At 41.7% G+C, this 6,305-nt stretch overlaps 1 long non-coding RNA gene across 1 annotated transcript in view; it reads right to left on the reverse strand.

Moving 5' to 3' along the window:
* Positions 1-499: 499 nt before the first annotated feature.
* The window catches only part of LOC116560493, a 6,379-nt gene continuing 573 nt past the window's right edge, over positions 500-6,305 (reverse strand). Inside the window, exon 2 of the long non-coding RNA XR_004272990.1 lies at positions 500-915. This is a non-coding gene — a long non-coding RNA (uncharacterized LOC116560493). The remainder of the gene's footprint in view (positions 916-6,305) is intronic.

Here is a 6,305-nt window from a genome sequence, read left to right on the forward strand (position 1 = left end):
CTGTAAGCCATGTGCATATGATAGCTATACTATTCTGCCTTAAGGAAGTTGAGCCCATACCCCTCTTGAGTATTCCTACTTGAGGGAGGAGAGACACTTTCCTTGCTTGCACAGGTGCTTACTAGTGGGCAAGAGTCTAGAACCACAGTAGACAAAAGCAGTGGTATGTACATGTATGTCCATTTTTTATGCAGGAATATAAAGCTGGTTGCTCTCCAGTCCAGAGGAAATCTACATTCCTCTTAGGAAACTCCAGCGAGACACTCCATTTTGCTATATGAGTGTTATCTGTGATTATTCCCTAGGGGCTTACAGGATATACAGAAGCAACTTTTGCATCCCTTGAAAGAAACCCTAGAAAATAGTACTTTTTCTGTGTCCTTATATTTCAAGTGTTCTTTCAGTTCTAGGCAGCTCTCTGAATGGTCCACCCCTTATTGTGGCTCTGTTCACATTCTACAGGACAGAAATAGTAGGTTAAAGATAGGACCAGTTAATCTCATGATTTTCAATTTATTGACTTTCTTGGCAGTAGAATGAGTTTCTTTTCCAAAGAGCTAGAAAACTCTGCTCAGCTTCTGCCTACAGGAAAAATTTGGAGCTACCTTGGAGAGGAGTATTGGAAAGGCACAACTTCTAGTTGGAGTCAGCATCCTTTGTCCTCAAGCCTGAGGTTTTCTGGGGGCAGTCAGGTCATGTTTGCTTGATGTGATGGACATACTTTTTTGTGCCTTCTTGGTGTTCTTCCTTCTTTTAGCAACACCTTCCCCTTTTCTTTGAAGAACTGTTCCCTCTTGCTGTATGTGGCTGTATGACTCTATAGGGCTCTGGTAGAGCTGTCCTATCACAATGTCCTGCCTTCTTTGCCACAGGAGTGGGGCATATGATTCACACTGGACTGGCCAGAATCCTTGTCTAGAAAATAAAAAATAAGAAGGGAGGAATAGCCTCTCTCTCCTTTTGGGCTGCAAGCTATAAAGAAGTGGCTGCAGAGCTATTTGAGAGTTGTTTCCCTGTCCATGAGATCAGAGAGATGGTCAAAGACTTCTGACAACATTCTGTCCCTGGATATAGATGCGCTGAAAGCTGTTTATATTCCTGTCCTTTCCAATTACAGGAGCCAGAAAATTCCCCCTTCTTCATCTAGTTCGAGTGGGCTTCTATTATTTGTCATTGAAAGCTCTGTCCTCTAGGCACATCTTTCACCATGACTGTGAGAAATAAATTTGTGAGAGCTGGATCCTTCAAGAGCTCTCAGAGAGCTCTTCTCTGTGGGAATGCTGCCACTGAATTGGGAAACCTAGTACTCATCCTGTGGGTGAAGAGTACCCATGGAATTGGAAGCAAGGAAACATGGGATCAGATTTGTATTTTTGAAAGGTCCCTCTGGATCCAAACTGTGTGGGATAGATTATGGGGGCCAAAGGGGTTCACTCACAGAGTCTTTCTGAGGCCCTGATTGGTGCCTTTTGTTCCTGTCCTCATTTCTTTTCACAGGCCTCAGGGGCTCAACCTATTTCTTTTTCCTTTGATACTTGCTACCATTTTTCTGTCCACCGGGGTACATTTCTCCACAAAGCTCCCTAAAAAGAAGGACATATGTGCCCCAGCTCCCCATATTCTTATCATGCAAAGGAATTTTTATTTTAATAATTTCATTGCTATGTATTATGGGCATTCATATAAGGGTTAACAAAAATTACTATAGCTATTTCAATTAAGGTTCTTTGTTGTGTTGGTAATGGCAACTGGAAGTTCTGATGGCCTTCAGCCATCAGATCCAATGGGACTAAATCTATGAGCAGGGAAATGGACTTACATAAAGAGATGGTGAATGACAGACACCCTCTTGCCATCATTACTTTTTTTGTTGTCGTTCAGAATGTTTTGATCACGAGAGAAAATCCATTTCCTCAGATGTTTGAATTAGACCCAGATGTCCCCTTTCCTTCACAGATCATTTCTTTTCTTTTCCTCCAGGCCTTATTCCCAAAGGCCCAGCTAAGGTGGAGCTCTGTATAAAGGGAGGTCAGGCACCCAAAGTGTGTATCTTAACTGGCACATGGTTATGAAGGGTTCTTTGTTGTATTGGGTTAGTGAGGTTTTTCAAGGCTGGGTTGGGAAAATACTGTCTTTCAGTTTCTTCTTCTCTTTTTTGTCAAATTATTATATTTTGAGACAGAGTCTTGTTCTGCCACCAGGCTGTAGTGCAGTGGCACTATCTTGGCTCACTGCAACCTTTGCCCCCTGGGTTCAAGAGATTCTCCTGCATCAGCCTCCCAAGTAGCTGGGACTACAGGTGCGCACCACCACACCCTGCTAATTTTTGTATTATTAGTAGAGAGGGGTGTCACCACATTAGCCAGGATGGTCTTGATCACTTGACCTCGTGATCCACTTGCCTCGGCCTCCGAAAGTGCTAGGATTACAGGTGTGAGCCACTGCACCCAGTCTCAAATTATTTTTTTCTTTCTTTTCTTTTTTTTTTTTAAAATTTTGAGGTAGGGGGCTTTCCATCCTTTACTGGAAACTTAAAAATTTGTATTTAGACAAATTCTAAAAGACCTGTAACACTAGTTTGTTCTCAACTGATTCATAGATATCTTCCAAAATAGCTTGTTGAGTAGAGATGTATAAGACAAGTTGATAGTCATTGTGGCAGAGTAGCAGGCAGAAGTGGAAAGCAAAGGGTACAATAGATTATTATATTTGGAGCATAGAATTCTGGTTGTATTGCTGACATTTTCTTTGTGGCATTGACAGGTTTGCTGCCAGCGCCCAAAGACATTGCTTAAGCATTGGAACCATATCCTGGCTTCTAGGTAATATGATGGAGTACTCACCAGAGCCTTAGATGAGGGTTATTAGGCTAGGTGAATATCTACAGTCTTTTTGTTTCTTGAATTAAGAAATGTATTATCGCACTAGACAAGGATGGCCTCTCTCACCACTCCTATTCAATATAGTACTGGAAGTTCTAGCCAGAGCAATCAGGCAAGAAAAAGAAATAAAGGGTATTCAAATAGGAAAGGAGGAAGTCAAATTGTCTCTATTTGCAGATGACATGATTGTAGAAGACCCCATCTAGAAGACCCCATTGTCTCAGCCCAAAATCTCCTGAAACTTATAAGCAACTTCAGCAAAGTCTCAGGATACAAAATCAATGTGCAAAAATCACAAGCATTCCTACACACCAATAACAGACTTAAAGAGAGCCAAATCAAGAATGAACTGCCATTCATAATTGCTGCAAAGAGAATAAAATACCTAGGAATACAACTAACAAGGAACGTAAAGCACCTCTTCAAGGAGAACTACAAGCCACTGCTCAACGAAAAAGAGAGGACACAAACAGATGGAGAAACATTCCATGTTCATGGTTAGGAAGAATCAATATTGTGAAAATGGCCATACTGCCCAAAGTAATTTACAGATTCAATGCTATCCCCATCAAGCTACCAATAACCTTCTTCACAGAACTGGAAAAAAACACCTTAAACTTCATATGGAACCAAAAGAGAGCCCACATAGCCAAGTCAATTCTAAGCAAAAAGAGCAAAGCGGGAGGCATCACCCTACTGGACTTCAAACTATACTACAAGACTACAGTAATCAAAACAGCATGGTACTGGTACCAAAACAGAGATATAGACCAATGGAACAGAACAGAGGCCTCGGAGGCAACACCACATATCTACAACCATCTGATCTTTGACAAACCTGACAAAAACAAGCAATGGGGAAAGGATTCCTTGTTTAATAAATGGTGTTGGGAAAACTGGCTAGCCATGTGCAGAAAGCAGAAACTGGACCCCTTCCTGACACCTTACACGAAAATTAACTCCAGATGGATTAAAGACTTAAACATAAGACCTAACACCATAAAAACCCTAGAAGAAAATCTAGGCAAAACCATTCAGGACATAGGCGTAGGCAAGGACTTCATGACCAAAACACCAAAAGCACTGGCAACAAAAGCCAAAATAAACAAATGGGACCTAATCAAACTCCATGGCTTCTGCATGGCAAAAGAAACAGTCATTAGAGTGAATCGGCAACCAACAGAATGGGAAAAAATTTTTGCAGTCTACTCATCTGACAAAGGGCTGATATCCAGAATTTACAAAGAACTAAAACAGATTTACAAGAAAAAAACAAGCCCATTCAAAATTGAGCAAAGGATATGAACAGACACTTTACAAAAGAAGACATACATGAGGCCAACAAACATATGAAAAAATGTTCATCATCACTTGTCATTAAAGAAATGCAAATCAAAACTACATTGAGATGCCATCTCATGCCAGTTCAAATGGCGATCATTAAAAAATCTGGAGACAACAGATGCTGGAGAGGATGTGAAGAAATAGGAACACTTTTACACTGTTGGTGGGAGTGTAAATTAGTTCAACCATGTGGAAGACAGTGTGGCGATTCCTCAAGGACCTAGAAATAGAAATTCCATTTGACCCAGCAATCCCATTACTGGGTATATATCCAAAGGATTATAAATCGTTCTACTATAAGGACACATGCACATGAATGTTCATTGCAGCACTGTTTGCAATAGCAAAGACCTGGAACCAACCCAAATGCCCATCAATGATAGACTGGACAGGGAAAATGTGGCACATATACACCATGAAATATTATGCAGCCATCAAAAACGGTGAGTTCGTGTCCTTTGTAGGGACATGGATGAACCTGGAAACCATCATTCTCAGCAAACTGACACAAGAACAGAAAATCAAACACCGCATGTTCTCACTCATAGGCGGGTGTTGAACAATGAGAACAGATGGACACAGGGAGGGGAACATCACACACTGGGGTCTTTTGGGGGGAAATAGGGAAGGGACAGCGGGGGGCGGGTGGGGAGTTGGGGAGAGATATCATGGGGAGAAATGCCAGATATAGGTGAAGGGGAGGAAGGCAGCAAATTACGCTGCCACGTGTGTACCTATGCAACAATCTTGCATGTTCTTCACATGTACCCCCAAACCTAAAATGCAATACAAAAATAAAAAGAAAATAAAAATAAATTAAAAAAAGAAATGTATTAGCACCAAAAAGTTTATTTATTTTTTAAAAACTTTGCTCTGGGTAATCTAAGGACCCTTTTTTTTTTTTTTTTTTTTTTGAGACGGAGTTTCGCTCTTGTTATCCAGGCTGGAGTGCAATGGCGTGATCTCCGCTCACCGCAACCTCCGCCTCCTGGGTTCAGGCAATTCTCCTGCCTCAGCCTCCTGAGTAGCTGGGATTACAGGCACGCGCCACCATGCCCAGCTAATTTTTTGTATTTTTAGTAGAGACGGGGGTTCACCATGTTGACCAGGATAGTCTTGATCTCTTGACCTCGTGATCCACCCGCCTCGGCCTCCCAAAGTGCTGGGATTACAGGCGTGAGCCACTGCGCCCCGCCCCTAGAGACCTGTTTAAGGGCTTGACGCATCAAAGGGCTTTTAGGTGAGAAATACTTTGCTTAATTAAATGTGACATTTTTCAGCCTCTCTAAGGGAAGTGAAAAAAAGTCACTTTTCCTCGTAAGAAAAACTGAAAGCCTTATGCTGACTTAACCAGCCATAGAAGGTTAATCCGCTAAGAAAATAGCTTTTCACATTCATTCCAAAATAAATTTGTTCTTTTATACTGTGGTCGATATTAAGTGTTGGGTATGTAAAATCTAGTTCTAGCGTCAAGAAACTTATAGCTCAGTGGGGAAATATACAAAGAAAATCATAAAATATCAAAGCATATTTCCTTATAGCGAGTAGCTCAAAGAGTGAGAGGTCTCCACGTCTGTCTGTGGGAGATAAAAAACGCTTTCCTGAAGAGGTAGCATGTAAACAGAGACAGGGTGGGGATTCTATGCAGAGTAACCAAAGTGTGCTTTTAAAAGATTTGGGAATCTTTGCCCAGTTGAGGAACTACCTGTTGAGCCCATTGGGAGTGTGTAGGACTGGAAGAACGCCTAAGACCAGACACATGAACAGCAGTTAGCACTTCAGGAATTCTGTGTGCCATGTCAGTTTCTAATACTATTCTACTCTAGAGCCATTATAGAGTTCTGATAACTCGACATTTGACTAAAGAGACCATTTAAGGCTGTTTGAAGCAAACGCCCAGGAATAAATTCTCAGAACCATCATCCCTCTCTAATCAAGTCTCTCTTGTCAGGCATGGTGCATTAACTCACATAATTAATCTTTTTTAAGTCAAACGCGCGGCTGTTAAAACTAGGGAATTCCTAGCCCTCTCAGGTGGGCCATGGGAGGAGGTGGGCCATGGGAGGAGGTGGGCCATGG

This window comes from Sapajus apella, unplaced genomic scaffold, assembly GCF_009761245.1.
Source record: "Sapajus apella isolate SASKATOON/1434 unplaced genomic scaffold, GSC_monkey_1.0 scaffold26, whole genome shotgun sequence".
Taxonomy (NCBI): Eukaryota; Metazoa; Chordata; class Mammalia; order Primates; family Cebidae; genus Sapajus; species Sapajus apella.